The sequence below is a fragment of the Aptenodytes forsteri genome, unplaced genomic scaffold (genome assembly GCF_000699145.1).
Source record: "Aptenodytes forsteri isolate BGI_AS27 unplaced genomic scaffold, ASM69914v1 Scaffold8, whole genome shotgun sequence".
Classification (NCBI taxonomy): domain Eukaryota; kingdom Metazoa; phylum Chordata; class Aves; order Sphenisciformes; family Spheniscidae; genus Aptenodytes; species Aptenodytes forsteri.
Window position 1 is genome coordinate 7,258,436 of NW_008796218.1, and position 19,787 is coordinate 7,278,222.

General features: G+C 36.4%; 1 protein-coding gene across 7 annotated transcripts in view; it reads right to left on the minus strand.

Annotated features, from left to right (window-relative positions):
• MRVI1 (murine retrovirus integration site 1 homolog) overlaps positions 1–19,787 on the minus strand; it is an 83,828-nt gene that overhangs the window by 56,735 nt on the left and 7,306 nt on the right. For 6 of the 7 annotated variants that reach the window (XM_019474528.1, XM_009288823.2, XM_019474530.1 and 3 more), the window contains exon 2: positions 12,166–12,286. The gene's annotated coding sequence lies outside the window, so the exon portion shown is untranslated. Of the gene's footprint in view, positions 1–12,165; positions 12,287–14,173; positions 14,239–19,787 lie in introns of those variants that run through there. The other variant, XM_009288819.2, reaches the window with a different exon arrangement.

Here is a 19,787-nt window from a genome sequence, read left to right on the forward strand (position 1 = left end):
ATCTACCAGAAGGAGACTTCCCAGTGGCTGCAGTCTAGCACCCACAGCCAAAATTACAGGAGAAATAATTTGCCCTTGTTTTATCCTTAGTTGACATGCAGATGAGGTAGCTTCAGGAAAAATAAACCCGAGATCCTTATTTTAATGTGGGGAAAAGGGAGAAAGCATACCGCTTATCACTTCAGAAAGAAGATATTTGCTGACTTGCAGAAAGGATGGTCAGAAAATGAAAGCAAACAGTTGTTGTGAGAAAAGAAAAGCAAGTTCCCATTTCCTGTGTTCTCAAAGCTCTGCCCTTAGGCTTCATCGGAATCCAAAATAAGGGACAAGAGTTTATTGCTAGTACAAAAAAAAATTCCAGAGCTGCCTTTCCACTATATCTATCATACAAAGTCTTTACCTACAGAATCCCAGGGTTCAGAAAACATGGTAATGCAAAAAAGTGACAATTCAACAATTTATTTTGCAGATGTCCTTAAAAGTAAAGAGCTCTCTTAGACCATCCACTCCAATAGCAGCTCAATCATTCTGTACTGCTTGACTTTCAGGATATTAACACAGAGGACCCAAAGAAGAATTTAACCATGTACTGCTGGTTTCCTCATTCTGAGGAAACACAGATGTATACTGAACACAGACTACATTGAAGTCAGCATTTTCAAATGTGCAACATCAAAGCTAAACTCCTAAAACCAGATTTAAGTGAATGAAGTATATAATTCCTCTTACTTTTAAATCCTTCTCAGCAGGATTTACAGGTATTCATATGGAAGAAAGCGAGGCCCATTTTGGTTACTGGCTAAAGTTCTAGATTCAGGAGCTTTACAATTTGCACTCCAATTTGGAAACTATCCTCATTGGCTTGCATCTGCTAGAAAGCATGGTAAGAAAAACAGTAACTTTTCATATTCTTTAGAAAGCTACCAAATACAAAACTCTAAGTCTTTAAGAACAGATGGTTTGCTAACCTTATTTTTGCGGTTTTCAATGATTGTTCTTCAAAACCCAGAACTCGGAAAGTTAATAATAAAGATCAAAGCTATCAGAACAAGAAAGGAATTTTTATGGATTGACTGGCATGTACTCTACCGAAACGCTACATTTTTCTGGGTAATTAGACAGTTCAGAACAAAGCTTCGAGGCAAACAGCTTTGCTCTTCTGGAATAGCACAAGCCAAATGTAGCAAAATGTTCCTCATGTCCAATTTGTCAAAATCTTCCCCTGATAAAATTATTTAGCCAACGCCATTCCATCACTGATTATATCCAGGAGTCGATCCAAAAACAATGTACCAGCTTTATGCACAATCTCATCTCATCAACATCTAAAAAAACCCCACACATTTATTATGGTTCTATCAGTGTTGTACATGGGGAGCCCCTAGCAAAGAAGTGAGCTTAAACCAGAGAATTACTTCTGCAGGGAAAGAGAACTATAGACTTTGGGGGTTTAAAATTTTGGCTTCAAAACCTAAAATGAAAATGGGGGAGGTGAGGAGGGGGTAAAAGGAGCCGAGTTACTCATGGAAAAGACTTTAAAAGAGAAACAGGACATATAACAGGTCAAGATCTGCAATAGAAATACAAGATCTCCCTCCAGTTGTTCTCTGTGTCTTTACCAGAGTGCACCATCTCTACAGTAAGAGCAAGTGAATAAGGCACATACTTGCCTTTCAGTCATCTCAGTTTGCAACCAGTAGTTTAGCTCAGGCTGCTAATGACTGAGGTTGTATGACATGTCCTGTTCCATTGTAGCTGTTAAAAGTTTGATAACTTCTGGCAGAGGAGTAACGTGACAATGTGGGGGAGGAGCAGCATTCACATCTTGATACTGAGCTAAATCTACCAGAACTTATCTTTCTTAGCCCTATTTCATAGCATTTTATCAGCTATGTTAGATTTCAATATTGCTATTGTCATTACTGTCTTAAGAAATTGTGATGTGTATCTAATTATACTCATTTTATAACTTTATACATAATCAGACAAAATGGTATTCTGTATTTGCCTACTTATAAATAATTAGTATACAATAAGTATATAGTCTGTATACATTGAGATTTATTGTCTTACCATTTTTTATTCTTTCCTTATATTGAATAAACTAAACAAAGTTGTATTGAAGTAATGGAATGTAGCTACTTTATTTTAAATTTAAAACAGTTGTGAAAGTTATGGAATGACAGAGATTCAGTAATTCCAATATATTATGAAATAAAAAATACAAAACAAGGTAAAATATTTAGAAAATGTGTCTTAAAAGAAGATACAGCAAGTCATTGTAATTTTAACAATACCATAGAACTACACAGACAAGACTACAATAGAAGAAATGCTGAAATACCAATGCTTCAAAAGTTTTATTATTAATCAAAGTTTTGGCATTTTGGAATATCTCTGAACAACATTCTGGCAAATGCGCAGACAAAAAGCTGCATTTAACTACCTGAGGTAGAGGAGGGCACTTTAAAAGCAAACAGTATAAGCAATGAATGATGTCCATTCTTTCCAAACACATCCTTCAATATTTTGATGTTGACCTTGAAGTGCTTTGCTATTATGCCAAAACAAAACAAATCTCTCATTTGAGGACTGATTGCTTTATAATTTTTTTATCACTTAAGGCTTTCATCCTAGTTCCTAACTTTAAGATAACTGCCCCACATAAGAAATTAATGTAATATTTTATTACTAAATAGATGCAGATATGAGAATGACAAATTAACACAGGGCTGTGCAGCATTCCAAACTTTGCTGTTTCATTAAATTTCTTTACAGAAGTCAACAAGCATTTTAATACAGGCAATATGTATTTTCAAAGAGAGGTTTTGACAAAGTTCTCTACCAAACATCTTAAGGAAACTCTGCTCTCACAGGACAAGAGGGAAAGATTTCTTGTAATTTAAGGAAGAAAATAAATGGTAGGAGTTACAGGTCTGCCTTTCTGCTGCAGAGATTGCACTCCCACAGGGACTGTGTTCAACATGGTCATGAAGAATCTAGAAAAAAAGGGTGTGTACAGCTGATTAAAGATGAGATGGAATAATCAGATCTAAAGCCAGCCAAGGCAATTTATGGGATACTGAGCACTTGAATGATGAAATGGCAGGTGAAATACACTGCTGAAAAATGCAAATCAATGCACACAGGGAAAAATAACTGTAAAAATATACTTAGCTAAATCAGAGCCCATCATTATGTTTTACCAGTTAGGAAAAAGATCTGAGTCATTTTGGATAGTTCTCTGAAAATAGCATTCAGCAGCAGCCAAAGAGGCAAAAATGTTAAGAATTAGTAGGAAAGAATTGAGAAGAACATAGATTATGAGCATATTATGCCCAAATCTTCAAAACAGTTCTACTCACATCTCAAAAAAAAAGCAACATAAATACAAAGGGTACATAGAAGAAAGAATGGTCAGAAATTGCAAATGGTTTCCATGCAAAAAAGACTAGAGTGCTTCAACTTGAAAAAGGGATGCTTCTGGATAGAAACAGCTTAGAATTAAAAAAAAAAAATCACAAACAGACTGGAGAGGGTGTCCTATTAATTATTTGCTCACAATTCCTCACAGTACACAAGGATGAGGATGCCGAAAGCAGTTATTAGGTAATAACTTAAGTACAAAAGAAGCTCCTTCACACAGTATATAATTAAATAATTGAATTTGTTATCACAGGAAGTTGTAAAAGAATTGGAGCATATAAGTGAGTTCAAAGAGAGATTAGATGCATTCAGGAGAGGTACGGTGGTAGTTACACAGCTCTGGATCTGGAAAGCCCTAACCTGCAGATGGTTGAAAACAGTGAGGGTTAAAGAATGTTCCTGCTTTTGGTGTAACGCAAACATGATCCTCATGTGGGATTAAGTGAATGGTTTGCATGACCTGGATATGCAGTTCCAATGTTCACTGGTGGAAGCAGGTTCAATTTCTGAAAGAAACTGATTTTGAGAAAACCAACAAAGGAAAATTGTCTTCATGCCCATTATGAGTAGTTAGCAATGCTGAAGAAGGGATGGATAGAACAACAGAGAGAAGAAAGTAATGGGAGAAAGACTTTTTTTTTCCTTACATTTTTCTAGTTGATACGAGACAGTACATGCTAAGACCACAGCCAGGACTAAGATCCTGCTGCCATAGGAATCCAGCACAGTACCATCCTAAGTAGCCTTCTTGAAGAAGTAAACATATCTTAGTCTGAAGAATGTCTGGCATCCTCCTGCCTTGTCACGTTTTAGATTCTTGCATATGAAAAAACTTCAAATGTTTTTAAGAGGCTATTTGGGTGGCAGGCCACTGAAAGTATTTTCAGTTCTTTAAGATTCATTATACAAGAAGTACTGGATTTCACAGGAGAAAAAACAGTGAGCCAGTACTTTTCAAACTTTGCAGTCTTACATATACATACACACATTTGCTCATACACACTGACATTCCCAATTTTATAGCTGTATGAAGAAAATTCTGTTTGACTGCAATACTATTTAATAGAAGACACAGGTGAAAAAATCAATATAGAATCTTCTTCCCCTTCTTCTTTTCCCAGAAGATCAAGAAACAGACTGGCATGAAGATTTACACACCCCTTGATTACAAAGGATTATTGCCATTCTCCATTTTTTTTTTCCTTCTTATTATCTTAGACTACCAGTTTCTTCCTTTGCCATCCCCTTACCTATCACATATATTCAGTTGCACAGTGCTGCCTACACTTCTGCTCCCAACACCTCACATGTGGCTGAGTCAGAAAAAACATGAAAATAATCTCAAATCAGCGGTACAAACTGGGGGAATGTTTTAAGATGCTCTTTCAACTCCCACTGTTTTTCTCCCACAGAATCCATACGAGTAGAGTGCAAAGGAATAAATCAAACTTTCTGAGATAGAGGCTGGAAGTACCTCTTCTGTTTCTCCAATTAGTATTTCTTTCTCATTCAGCCAGTATAAAAAAATCAGGTCTCAGTAGGAAAGGAAATGTAAAAAAAAATATTGGTCTCAGATATGATGGATGGCCCTCCTCCCTGAGGTATTCAAGTTTTGAAAAAAAAATTAGAAATACTATATATCAGCCACATGATTTTACAACTCTACAAGTTATTTCACACTATAAGTAATATTTTCCTTGTATACCTAGTAAGCTGAATCTATAAAAGAAATTCCACAATAAGATTGTTTTAACGATGAAGAGATAATATATAACATTATAACTTTTCATGCGCTATTGCTAGATTCTACATCGTAGGCTAACTGTACATAGACAACTAACAGTTCCTGCACAACACCAAAGCAGACAAACTGTATTTAATTCTTGTCTACCAAACTTTGTAAGCAACCTACTTTCTTTTCCAGTAATGAAAAGCACAATCAAAGCTTCCACTCACTACAGAAAGGCTTTGTTTGCCTCTAAACTTCCAAGTTTTCTCTGTGCTGGATTGCTGCAACACTAAGTTAAATATTATGCCTTTAACCTTAAGGGGCCACATTTTGTCCTCCTGTTGTAAGGCCTGCAGGACAGGACTAAGCAAGGAAAGCTTACTAACATCAAATCTTGGGAGTACAGACAAGCAAAGGAATGTGATACCAAGCAGGGAATAACTCTTGTTTTTAAGGAGCTATTATGCTTTATTCATGGTCTCTGAATACCTATTCCATGATTACCTTCACCCAGAAGACAGTTACTCAGAAAGCAGCAAGCGTCTGTCTTGCGGGGTTGAGGAGGGTGAGTATCTCTTAATATAAGCACGATAATTGTACATTAAGGAACTTAAAGTAATTCACAATTTCCAAAATAAAAAAGCCAAAATTCTTACCCACTGACATCACAAGAGCTTTGCTTGACTACTCACGATACGGCCAGTATGACAATTTTGGGGGAAAAAAAGTCTTCTCTTGATAACAGACTAGTAAGGAGCTGCAATACTGGCTCCTTTTCAACCTAATAATTTTAAATGAAACATCATGTTTTCTAGAAAGTTATATAGTTTTCCATGCTTTTACTATATACTTGGGTTCTATTGTCTAGTATGGCCCTTGTTATCTTGTAGAACATCTTCTCCAGCTACTTAATACTTAAAGTGGTAGCTACACCTGAAACAGCTCATGAAACTAAGTAAAGCTTTATTTTGAATTTTGAGGAGTCTTCTCTTGATAACAGACTAGTAAGGAGCTGCAATACGCAATACTTTTCAACCTAATAATTTTAAATGAAACATCATGTTTTCTAGAAAGTTATATAGTTTTCCATGCTTTTACTATATACTTGGGTTCTATTGTCTAGTATGGCCCTTGTTATCTTGTAGAACATCTTCTCCAGCTACTTAAAGTGCATACTGGTAGCTACACCTGAAACAGCTCATGAAACTAAGTAAAGCTTTATTTTGAGAAAGTAACCAAACAATTCTTTCCAATCCTGGTGATAAAGGTCTTAAAATTTATTGTGGAAGAGGAGAGGAAAAAGTGGAATAACAGTTAGTATTCATGCAGAATTGGTTTAGACAGGAATATGCTCTTCCAGTTCACTGCCTCTTCAACTGAGGTGGGTTGAACACAGGTTGAATTATACCTTTATGGCACACAAAGTATAAATTTCTCAGTAGTGAGAATCTGTCCCACTAAACTGTAGCACTCCTAACATAATACTGATAAATGAGCTAAGACTGAGCTTGTTGACCTTTTTTGCACATGCATTCTCAAAATAAAAATTGCAAATGAATGTCTGAGGATAGAAAATAGCCTTATGTCACTAATTTATTAAAAATTATTTGCTTCCATTAGAGTTTTGCCATATTTCCTCTTTTTGGCTGTAAAGAGAAATCAAATCGTCTTAAGAATAATTCCATTTAATTAAACTACAAAATAATTTTTCATATATCATTAAAGCAACAGACTTATTATAAGGGAAATACATGTAATTTCAGTCTACCTTGTGTGATTGCTTCCATAGTCAGTTTTACAGATATGCCTTTTCTTATTTAAAAGATTTTATTCCAGTTCTTGTGTTTGGCCCAGGGAGGAATTGTTATGAAATGTTAGTTATCATCTTTATCACACATGTATTCCAAGTTCAAAGCTTCTGTGATACTGTCCTGGTTTCGGCAGGGATAGAGTTAATTTCCTTCCTAGTAGCTGGTACAGTGCTGTGTTTTGGATTTAGGATGAGAACAATGTTGATAACACACCAATGTTTTAGTTGTTGCTAAGTAGTGCTTACACTAGCCAAGGACTTTTCAGCTTCCCATGCTCTACCGACTGAGAAGGCTGGAGGTGCACAAGAAGCTGGGAGGGGGCACGGCCAAACTGGCCAAAGGGACGTTCCATACCATGTGACGTCATGCTCAGTACATAAACTGGGGAAAGCTGGCCGGGGGGGCCACTGCTCGTTATTAAACTGTTATCTCAACCCATGAGTTTTTCCTCACTTCTACTCTTCCAATTCTCTCTCGCATCCCACCGGGGCGGGGGGGAGTGAGTAAGCAGGTGTATGGTGCTTAGTTGCTGACTGAGGTTAAACCACGACAGATACAAACACAATGCTTTAGTATCAAGCATTTAAAATGGTATATTTTCTTCCAATTCAAAATCATCAGGATTGAGAACTTTATCTAAACAAAATATATCCACATTTGCTACAAAGCAGGAGCAAAATACAACTTGTTCGTTCTATCACTATGATGACAATTTCTTCAAGAAAAGAGGAGAGGGGTTTGTAACTTGTTTTTGTTTTGGCACATAAAAAAAGCATTAGAGAACTTTTCAAAAGACAAACAGTTTTTCCAACATCCAAAAGTTAAATTCTCATCTCAGTATCCCTCTTCCCCTTGAAGCTCTCATGTTTGTAGTTTTGCCTTAGAAATTGCGTTTTGGTATCCATTATGAAACTTTCTCTGTTTTACTTATATCTCTATCAATTCAGTTAAACCAAAGCAAGCACTGACTTTACATTAGTCCTATTATAGTTATTAGAGTTGATATAAAGAAAGCAAAACTTGATAAGCTGAGGAAGTGATTTTTTTTTTTCCTTACAGACAACGCAGATACTTGCTTTTACTTGTCAACTGAAAATGCTGTTTTCATTCAAAGATTCATCAATTTGGATATGGCTGGATACAGTTGCTAAATACCGATCTAAGATTTCTTTCAAATGTTTCTACCAAAACCAGTAACACCAAATTTGATGTTCTCTGCAGGGGAAGGAGCAAGAGAAGAAAAAGAGCCTAGACCTATTCCATTCTGTACATCATCTTCAATAAAAGAGTTATTATAATACCACATACCTTCAACAGATTGAGAGGCATGAGAATATGTATAAAGGGGACCTCTCATGGAGACTCACTTTAGCCTAAGGCCATTTATCTCCATAAGTTTTCTGTTTGGTTGGTTGGTTTGATTTTTTGTTTGTTTTTAGGTCAACTTAAGTTCTTTGTCAACTGAAATGCTGTTTTCATTCAAAGATTCATCAATTTGGATATGGCTGGATACAATTGCTAAATACCGATCTAAGATTTCTTTCAAATGTTTCTACCAAAACCAGTAACACCAAATTTGATGTTCTCTGCAGGGGAAGGAGCAAGAGAAGAAAAAGAGCCTAGACCTATTCCATTCTGTACATCATCTTCAATAAAAGAGTTATTATAATACCACATACCTTCAACAGATTGAGAGGCATGAGAATATGTATAAAGGGGACCTCTCATGGAGACTCACTTTAGCCTAAGGCCATTTATCTCCATAAGTTTTCTGTTTGGTTGGTTGGTTTGATTTTTTGTTTGTTTTTAGGTCAACTTAAGTTCTTGCCCTAAAATCAGGAATTTAATTTAAACTCTGAATTGCACTCTGGATGAACCTCTCTTCTCAGCTGACTACAGGGGAAGCCCAGGGAGACAAACTTCATTAGGCTAAAATTAACCTTTTTTTATGTAACATCCTTTCCTGAAGTGACTTACTTCAGACTACCTTCCAAATAAATTGCTGCTGAGGAAGTGATTTTTTTTTTTCCTTACAGACAACGCAGATACTTGCTTTTACTTGTCAACTGAAAATGCTGTTTTCATTCAAAGATTCATCAATTTGGATATGGCTGGATACAGTTGCTAAATACCGATCTAAGATTTCTTTCAAATGTTTCTACCAAAACCAGTAACACCAAATTTGATGTTCTCTGCAGGGGAAGGAGCAAGAGAAGAAAAAGAGCCTAGACCTATTCCATTCTGTACATCATCTTCAATAAAAGAGTTATTATAATACCACATACCTTCAACAGATTGAGAGGCATGAGAATATGTATAAAGGGGACCTCTCATGGAGACTCACTTTAGCCTAAGGCCATTTATCTCCATAAGTTTTCTGTTTGGTTGGTTGGTTTGATTTTTTGTTTGTTTTTAGGTCAACTTAAGTTCTTGCCCTAAAATCAGGAATTTAATTTAAACTCTGAATTGCACTCTGGATGAACCTCTCTTCTCAGCTGACTACAGGGGAAGCCCAGGGAGACAAACTTCATTAGGCTAAAATTAACCTTTTTTTATGTAACATCCTTTCCTGAAGTGACTTACTTCAGACTACCTTCCAAATAAATTGCTTGGGGCAGGGGAAGGAATAATGGGCTAAAGAGAGATAGCTTCTATCCTTCTCTTAATTCTTTATTTTATTGGCTAAGAAATTAAATTCTTAAGAATTAAAATCTTAATTCTCTTTATTAGTCTTCTTTTCTATCCAAATCCCAGGCTGCAATCATTAGGAAACTATCTTCCCAATAGTTTTGCCTCACAAATTGAAAGAAATAAGAAAGCTAGAACTAGAGTTACTAGGTTTTCTATAAACACTTATGTGTATGTTCCACTAATCTTTTTTCATATCCTTTCTTTATAATACGTAATAATTGACTATGAACAAGTAACACTTGCCAAGCTAGCTTAACAAACAAGATATACAATGTCTATATCTATGCAAAAAAAATTTCATTTAAATCTATCTAAAGATCAATTAATACCAATGATACCGTTTGGTCTATGTAAATAAGATGATGTCAAATTGTGTTGAACATGTTTAAGGCATGTAAAGTTTTTTTCCAACACAAACTTTGTTGTTGTTGTTAATGTTTCTTAGTTAAAACAATGTTTATTTTAATTTCCATGGCGCTTAATGGCAATCCACAAATTCATTTTCTAAGTGTTCCCTTCAAGTGTTTTGTTTTCAACCCTCTTGGAGGAAAAAAAAAAGTGTATTTTTACAGAAGGAAGAGGATAAAGTTACTAACTGAACATGCCATTTTTGTGGTTTTGTTAAAGGAAATATTTAAATTTAAAGCCAGAGCCAGCTATGATTTTTTTTCCAAAATTCTCATTAGCCAGTTAACTCAGAAATTATTTTCTGAAGAAACAACAGAATCTAGAAGATAAACAAACAGGGCAACTACAATACTTTCCATAACAATTCGTTTGCCAGCCTGAGTGAATGGTACCACACTTTTCTATCACCCATGTGAAAGAAAAAACACTTCAATTCTAAATGCATGTTAAGCATGCTTTTGAACTAAGTTGAAGCAAAAAGCAAATTTCAATCACATAGCTTGTTTTAATTACAACCAATACCTTAACTGAACATTGTACTGCAGAGCCTCATGAATATTCAATGACAGAGTAACCAATTACACAATATTAGTGCTTTTTGTATTAAAAATTACATTTTCTTCTTCAATTTTTGCAGCAGAGTGGAGTAATGGAATTTTATTTAGTTTACTCATCAGGTTCATACTCTGTCTTCATTTGTATTTCTGCAACTACACCAAGCCAAAAATCAGGCATTAGTAAGTCACATAACTTTTCTAGTCAATTTACTCTGCAAAGGCATGCAGAAGTTATTTGCTCAATTGACTTTCACAAAGCTACACAGTTGTAACCCTTACTATGATGGGTTAATATTCCTTAGGGAGGTCTGTATATTGAAAACATGCTGAATATGCTTTACATTGGTACATTACTCAATCTTTAAAACTGAGCAGAACATTGAAATTTTACCAATTTAAATCATTATTTCATAGTGCAAATGCAGTAGAAAATAACTAGAACCGTGTGTTTAAGAAAGCGAGGGATGCAACAATTCAGTTCTGAACTACTCAAGAGATCTGGTTCTTCACTGTATATTTTCACTGTATAACGGCACATCTTTCGCTATATCCTGCAAATATTTTGGGAAAGCTGAGTTTTTTGGGGGTTGGTTTGTTTGTTTCTCTAAAGACCTATTTAAGAACCTCAGAACGTTCAAAATACTAGCAACATAATTCTTCAGCTTTTTCAAATAAACACTTGCTAATATAGCTAAGATTTACCACTGTGAAGAAGAAATGATCATTCCCCAACGCACTTAAGTGAAACTGGCCACTGTATCTTACTTCTTCACCTGAACTGTTTATCAGATGTTGATATTGTGTAATACTGCTTCAGGATAGGTCCTAATTCTTAAATTCACTATAGTAAAACTCATCATGTTATCTAATAGTAGCTGTCTGGTCTTCTGCACTTCTGAGCTAGATCTCACTTTTGTCACATACCCAAACCATATTGTACTTTCAGTTAGCACAAATGCACAGTTACATACTGAGTTTTATGACATAACTTCCACCCCTGAACATCCATCTAGGCAGAGCATTGAACTCAGTGGGAATTATGTTTGATAGTTATGGGCAAAAATGTAGTTTTTGGATATTAGTTAGGCAATCCAACAGTGATTTTTATCTTCTAGTTCATTAACTTCAGTTTCTGATCTGGACTGCAAAGGATTAACGTTTTCACAGACAGTAAGCTACCGCTGTTGGCCTCAATAGAAGAGTGTGCAAACACAGAAATTGGTGTTATATAAACGTTTTCTTAGCATTCCATATCTTCTAACCTGTAACTTTTATACTACTTTTTATGAATAATTTAAATTTGTTTATGAAGCAGCGCTTTAAAAACTAGCAAATGGTCAACATACATGTTACGTCAACCAAAAAAAAATGACTGAAACATTTTTAAAAAATTGTCAGAAGAACAAGTAGCTGACCTGTGTAACTCTTATATGCACAAGACTCCTATTAACTTCACTAGATGAGACCCACAAATGAGAAATTAGCCCAACTGTTTCAAATAATAGAAGTAAAATATAAATGCAACTAGAAAGCTGGATATTACCTATGAGAGGAACTTAAGGTCTGGAACCGTCATGGTCTGTATAGTGCCCTGTAGCACAGGTGAAGAAAGGATAGTGAAAATTCAGCAGGCTGATGGTTGGAATGCTGCAGGCAGGAACTTCCTGTTTTAAACATAAAAAGAAACAAATTTAATGTTATCTAGACAGAAAAGGGGTTTTTTTTGTTTGTTTAAGCAAAACAAACAACTCCTCCCAAACAGATGATCAAGCAAAGAAAGAAATCGGGACATTACCACAGGTTAATTTCTTTCAAATAATCACAGAATAACTAATCAGCAACTAACAGAAATAAAGTATGTAGTCAGTTTGCTTAAGAACAAATAAGATCTTATTCTGCCATTTTTTACTGAAGTTAAGTTCAACAAAAACAGCCTCTAGAAATTTCTGAAGTGAGCTGAAGGAAGCCAGAGGGGGAGTTCTTTAACAGGATCACCATCTCTCTTTGTTTTTGTGAGCATCTGTTTAGCATTGCTGGTTTTCGCAATGTTATTTAAACCCCATGAAATCAAGGCGGGGGGGGGCAGAAATCAAGTACATGTGATCTGATCTATAAAACCAATATTTGCATACTCTGAGTAATCTTCAGAGAAAGAATCCAGTATTTTGCTGTGTATTTTCAAGAAAAAACTGAATCCATGACAGGTGATTAAAAGGGTACCTAAAGGAGCAGGTGCAAGTGAGCAGTGTCCATGATGTGGAACTCCTGGAGTTTCGTCAACCTTAGAGCTTGCATACTGACTTCATATATGCACAAACAAAGGGACATAATTAGTGGAGAAACCACTCCAGATGCAAGGAAGTTTTCAGAGAACAGATTCTTGATCCTCAGCTGCCTTCAAGTGACCAGAAAGCAGATGAGGGCTACTGTCTCTGGATATTACTTTATTCTCCCTGGCTGAGCTTCAAAACATGTTATATAAGGAAAGTCTAATTAGAATGGCTGCCTCTACCCAGCTGGCTGACATTTATTTGCCATGGGAAGAACCTGTCCACTAACAACATTCCCATGAGCCTGACTGACATGCCTGAAGAGCAGACTGAGTAGAGTCTATAGCCTGTTCCCAATGACCGCAGAAACCTCAGGTCTTTTCCCTTTAGGCATTGCAGCCTTGATGGAAAAACCTGCAAAATAGATGAGGGTCTGTTTTACAATCTAACAGTGCTCTGCACTGCTTTGGAAAGATGACAAACATATGGACTGCCACCAATTATTAGAACTTAGTGTGAAATCACAGGAGAGTTATGAGCATGTAGCTTTCATGATCTGTTTCACACACATTTGCAAAAGTTTTCCAAAATAAAGATATCAGTGCACAAACAGTTTTATAACCTATGTCTCTCTACCTTAAGAAACAAGTTGTTTCTAAGTTGCTGAGCAAACAAAACCTGTTCTTCAGGTATTCTATTTTAATGATTTTGCATCTTATCTCCCTCATCATAATAAGCTCACTTGTCTCCTAGTCTCCTGCCAGTCTGGAAGGACAAGAGACAGCATTTGCTGTGCCTGGTTTTGAGCTTCACACATGCCAGGTTGCCAGCTGGCAGATCAAACAGAATGAATGATGATTTCAGCTCACAGTGGAGCCTTTCCCCCTTAGCAGCACTAAGCTGGGTCTCTCCTCTCTTACCACACCACTGATTTTCACTTGTAGGAACGTAATACTTTTGAGATCATCTCTTGCCAAATTCAAGAAGTTGGACAAGTTCAAAGGCTACTGGGAGGGAATGAAGGGAGGGCAGGGAAGAAGGGGGAAGGATAGTTGGCTGACAACCAGAATAACAGCACAATCTTTATTCCAAGGAAAACAAGACCAAAAATAGATTTTAAAAGAATAAATGCATAGCTAACACTTAAAGGCAGCTAGTGGACAATATATAATGAGAAATGTGTCTCTAACCAATAGCCATTTAATTATTTTTTCCTTGAAAAAACCTTAAGCAGCCATGGTGTCTGTTCAACTCTCACTCTTCCCCCCTGCACTGCAATACCTTTTGAAGCTGGTGAACAGTTTCAGCCAAAGGTGACCCAGGGAATGGCAGGTATCAGGCAGTTTGCATTTCCATGGCTGATGCAAGTTCAGGGGTACAACATCCGAAACAGACTCTATACAGAATAGCTTTGAAATATAGAATAAACTGATGTTTTAACAATTGTGGTGAAGGTGCTATACTTACAGGATACAGTTCTAAGGAAAATCAGCTTTCTGTATTTCAAGTATTTGACAGTTTCACAAAACATAAAAGCTACAGTTTATAAGTTTCACACATCTCCTCCTCCCATTGTCTTCTCCTCCTCCCCAATTAGGTTAATTCATATAACCACGTATTGTCAACAGTAAAAGTTACAGTATTGTAAATGAAGCATAGATATACTAATTTTACAGGCACACTATGTGTAATCACAGAAGCATCTCCCAAGCTTGACAGAAAAGATAACCACTGGAATTCTAAGAAAAATTTAATAAACAAGTATCAATAAATATTTATGGAACTAACATTTGGACTGCTCTATGAGATCTGTTAAAAAAAAAAACACAAAACAAAACCACAATCAGTCCTGTTGACATTTTTGTTTAAGAATAAACCCATTTGGAAGGTTATTGTCCATTGCCCCATGCAGAACAGTTGAGAAGGAAAGTAAACAAAGAATCCACATAGAGGTTGAGAAAAACGTATGCTTCCATGCTCATAAAAGTTTGTGCAGCTATAAGGCTACAAAATGTCAAATTTCTTAACAGTTAAAAACAAGGTTGAAATATTAAAATTAAATCCCAAAGATAGTCAAAATTTGTTACAGAAAAATACTGTAATGAGGTTGCAAATACAAGCTGTTCTGTAGTAATGAGAGACATGCTACTATCTATGTAACATTGCAACTCTTATTTTGAGAAAAACTATAAGCCATGTACATGGTAGTAGTTTATTTAGACTTTTTACAAAAATAAAGTAGCCCAAATGTACTTAGAAATATTGGAGGATTTACAAACTACAGAGTACCATAGTGCCTCTAAGAATCACTTCATCTATATGTTTACCAGCGTAGTGACCCTTGAACAAGAACATTAATCACTATCTAACAACTGAAACAAATTAAAAATATGTATTTCTACCACTGATACATTCTTGATATCCGACCTCTCAATTGGACTTCAAAGCATATGTTAAGGAAAACACTTGAAATAATTATGTGACTGCTGTGGATTACCATATACAAACTGAACAGCACACTGTTACGCAGTTTGAGCCAATCTCCTTTGAAACCTTAAGAATTCTTCAAGCAATTAGGAATAAAGAGAACAGAACAGTTTCAAACAAGGTTCCAATTTTTCCAAGTCTTGTCTTCCATGTCTAACTTGTTCCTCAGTTGAAGAGAGAACAAGGCATAGAAATGCCTAAAGTAACCATTCAATTCCATAACTGAACTTGTAGTTGCCAAAATAACATGCCTTCCTTTACTTGCTGTTTTACAAAGGAAGTTGAATTTCCTGCTCTCTTCAAGAAGCAACTGAATGTTCAAGGCTTTGAGCCCCAGAGAGATGCTAAGGATTCCATTAGCAACTATTTCATTTCTTTTCTTTTTGATAGCAGAGTTCCCATAGCTGCCTCAGGAGCAAGGGCATTTCAGACTGACTATTGTAATGTTACGGAGAGGAAATCTACACAGTCTGATGCGCTCTGTATGCTGATTTTCACACTTGATATCATGGGACTGGAGGAATTTAGAGAAAGGTCACCATTTTCAGCAACTTCTCTTGCGGAGAAATGGGAAGTTGCTCAAAGTATTGAACTCTGTCACACAAGTCATGAAGAAGCAACTGAGTTAAGTAGGGATCCAACTGTCCCTTTTGACACAGCCACTTTGGGATTTATACAGTTAGGCCACATTTTGCTCACAGGGCACCTGGAACTATGTGGCAACTCCACCCTCTAATATACTGAGCATCTTTGTCATATTCTCAGTACCACAATCTCCCTGTCCCAGAAAGGGCTGGTAATGCACCATGGCAATTTGTACATAATTTTTGAGATTTTCATTGCTATAGCAACTCAGTGTAGGCATTTAAACATAGCAACAGGCTTTTTATAGCACTTTCTTGGATGTCAGAATGGCATGTTGCTTTATTTTCTAAGCAGATGCTCAGAAGATAAGTATACAAGATGAATGTACAGTACCCACCTTCAAAATGAAGAAAAAACCTCCCAACTTCACAACCTCTGAATCATATAAGCAGACAGATAAGTGTAAGGCATATTGTGAGTTTAAAGGATTTTGTTCTGAGAAATCATATCACTAACTACTACCTGAGAACAAGATTAGGTGAAAAACTTTGTTGATTTGTGCCCATTTTGTAAAAAGTTGTGCGAGAAATTTACAAGGTCCTACTGTGAAGGGGAAAAAAACCCCCACAACTTTTCATCAACTCTGATCTTTACCTGTTAAACAAAAGAAAAAAGGGAAATTGTCTTCATATTAAGTGGAGCCAGATTCTCAGGAGGGATCAAAATTCACTGAGACGGACCCTTCGTTCATGCACATGGGCAAAGCTACGCACATTCCAAACACAGCACCAGTGATTTACAAGAAGTGAGAGTTTGACCTGCTATGTGGTTTAAAGAAATACAGTTCATCATTTTCATAATAAGAAAGGCTACTTTTCGCTGGTATAGAATTTTTCTCTGGGTCCTTTAAGTTCTGTATCATTTCTACAAGTGATCAGTGAAAAACACCACTTGGTGTTTAATGTAATTTCTGAACACATTCCTAGATAAGGAAATACCAAGCAGCAACAGGACAGATTTCCTGGGGATCTTTAGGTATTATTCACCTTTCTGTTATGATTATATTGCAGCTTTGTATAGAGTGGGATGGTTGATGTTTGCCATTTTACCAACATTTTAAGTCTGTTAAACAGGAAATGTCAAAGACTTAAAAAAATGAATCAAACAGGAAATGTCAAGAGCTTCTTATAAGGGTACAAGGTTGTTAATATTCCAGTAAGTCTATTCCATTAGCACACAATATAAGGGTTTTGGAAGGGACATTTTAATGCTTGTTTGATGCAGGAGAGATTTCAAACAGGTCCCAAAAGCTCAGCACACAGATAAAAATCGAGTTTTACATGTTGAGGTTTTAGAATATATCCCACAAATTCTTTCTCCCTCTTCGTCACAGATATTTTCACTTAAATCAGTGAACAGAGCAGTTTAAGTCTCCCAATCTGGCTTTAAGTATCTAAGCTACTTGGGAATTCTGATACATCTGCTTGGTTTTCTACAGTCTGCTCCACTGACTACTGCACTTACTAAAAACAGCTTTTAGAGCAATGCTGATAATTATACCTATCAAAGAATAGGAATGATAAGTTTATTAACTGCAACAGCCCTCATGGAAGTCAAGATGATAGGCACAACCATACTTGCATAGAGAACTAAGCACAAGATTTAGGTTTGCTTACAAGATTTTTCCAGTCTGAGATGATGTGCAGAACATGAACATGACTTAGCACCTCCTCCTGGGGCAAACTCCACCCTCCATTGCGACTAGACCCCTAATTGTATCGTGCTATTTTCATGAGCCCAGAGGTCAGTCACATTCGTTTGCTATTTAAAAAGAAAAATATGGGAAATTCAGTGGCCTAAATTGTGAAGCATATGTGCATTTTTATACATTGTTAAATTATTTCCCTTCCTCTCCACAAGCTCTCCTTCAACTTATGGTGAGACATTTTATTTTTAGTTTTTCTGTTCAGCAGTTAGAGCACAGTTCAGCACAACTTTGGAAGTTTTAACAGGAAATGTTAATTGACATATCATGCTTTATTATATTCTACTACCTGCACACATACACCTCCTTCTAAAAAGGCCTTTCCAGAGATATTTCAGAGAAACTGGGGGAACATTTGAAAATTAAATAGTGGATTTTTCTTTTCCAAAATTTCAGAAACAGATCTCATTCTATGGATCCTACCATTTGTTAGTGCATCCCTCTAAGTCCAAAACAAGATGGTCGAAAATGGACCCAGTGCTCCTACTCAAATTCTCCTAGATTTCAGACTCTTATTTCCTGCTAACTAACATAACCTTTACCTTTGTGGTATTCACCAAGAGCCTGATCTGGCACCACTGAAGTGAATGGAAACTTTGCTGATGATTTCAAAAGCAAAGGCTCAGAGCCAAATTTCCCATGTATAACTTCAGCGTTACAAAACACACTGCAGAATTATATAAACAGTAATAATTTTACTCTGAAGGCAAGCCCCTAGCCCAAAGCAATTGCTGTACTTGACCCAGCAGCACAGAATTTCTACCATGTATCCATTTCCAGTATGCAAAACCTTACAACTGGTAGGAAAAAAGGAAGTGCAACTCCTACATAAAATGCTTTTCCCCCCCACTGTTTGTTATATCAACTTTTCAACTTCTTTGCTTTTTACAGCAATTGCAGGAACTAGCCCAGTGGACCCCATTTCATAGCCATGAGATAGCAGCTCTGTTTGGACAATCAACAAGATAAGTGTATTTGCACATAAATTAGGGGGCAGCACAGTGATTCTAAAGTATAACTTTGTATCATGACAGAACACAACAGAATATGCTTTAGCATTAGTTGGGGGAAGAAACTTTCAGGTTTACATACACACTTTACATACGTTACCTGCCAAGTTTGCATGTTTCCCTCCATGCCCCTCTCATCCTCCCCCCTCCAAGCAATCTGTGTTAGCATAAAAAAAAAAATCTTATTCTACAGGCCTTACTTGTCCAAACCCACAGGTGATCATATTTACAACATTACAGGTCCCTGATGACTTGTGATACCTCAAGACTTTGGGTTTTGTACATTTTAAGGGCAGGTAAAAATTTTAGTAGATGGTAAGGTATTCTTGATTTCAGCTACTAGCTGGGGGTGGTGGTGGTCATTGTTGTTGGTTTTGTTGTTGTTTAAATCTTTCAGATACTTAATACATTTGGTAATTCCTATGTAAAATTGAATTTCTCAAATTATTTTCCAGATTGTAAAATTAACGATAGACACACCGAAATAAACAAAGTAAAGTAAAGAAAAAGCCTATTGCATCTACCTACTGAAGAGGATTAAATCCCGGGAGGTTGTTAGAGCCCAAGCTCTCCAACAAAACCTGAGGCTACAAGTCCACTCGCTCTAAGTATCAAATCCCTCTTTCCTTTTCAGAATTCTTAGAACCTACTTTCCAGGGAGGGAAACTGAGTTATTATTTCAAAGTGCTACCATAACTGTCACAGTCTTAGTTCTCCATAACATAACCACTACACGTGTACATAAGCAGTAATTCGTGTCTTGAGTCACTAGTTTATAAGCTTACAAAGATCCGATCCATCACCCACTCAGATTTCCTTTCTGTCAGTGATACTGAGATCCAAAACATCTCTTTGACCCACTTTTCAAAGGAAGTACAAGTGGAGAACACATCACAAGGAAATTCTTCTGCTTAGTTTACAGTAAGGCTTCAAGTTAGGACAGAAAAGAGATCTCTCTCTGCCCACAAATCCCTCAGATCTTTAAATAGCCCACAAACCTTGAAACAGCAAGCATTTTCTTTCCCCTTCCACTCACAAGCCATTTGAT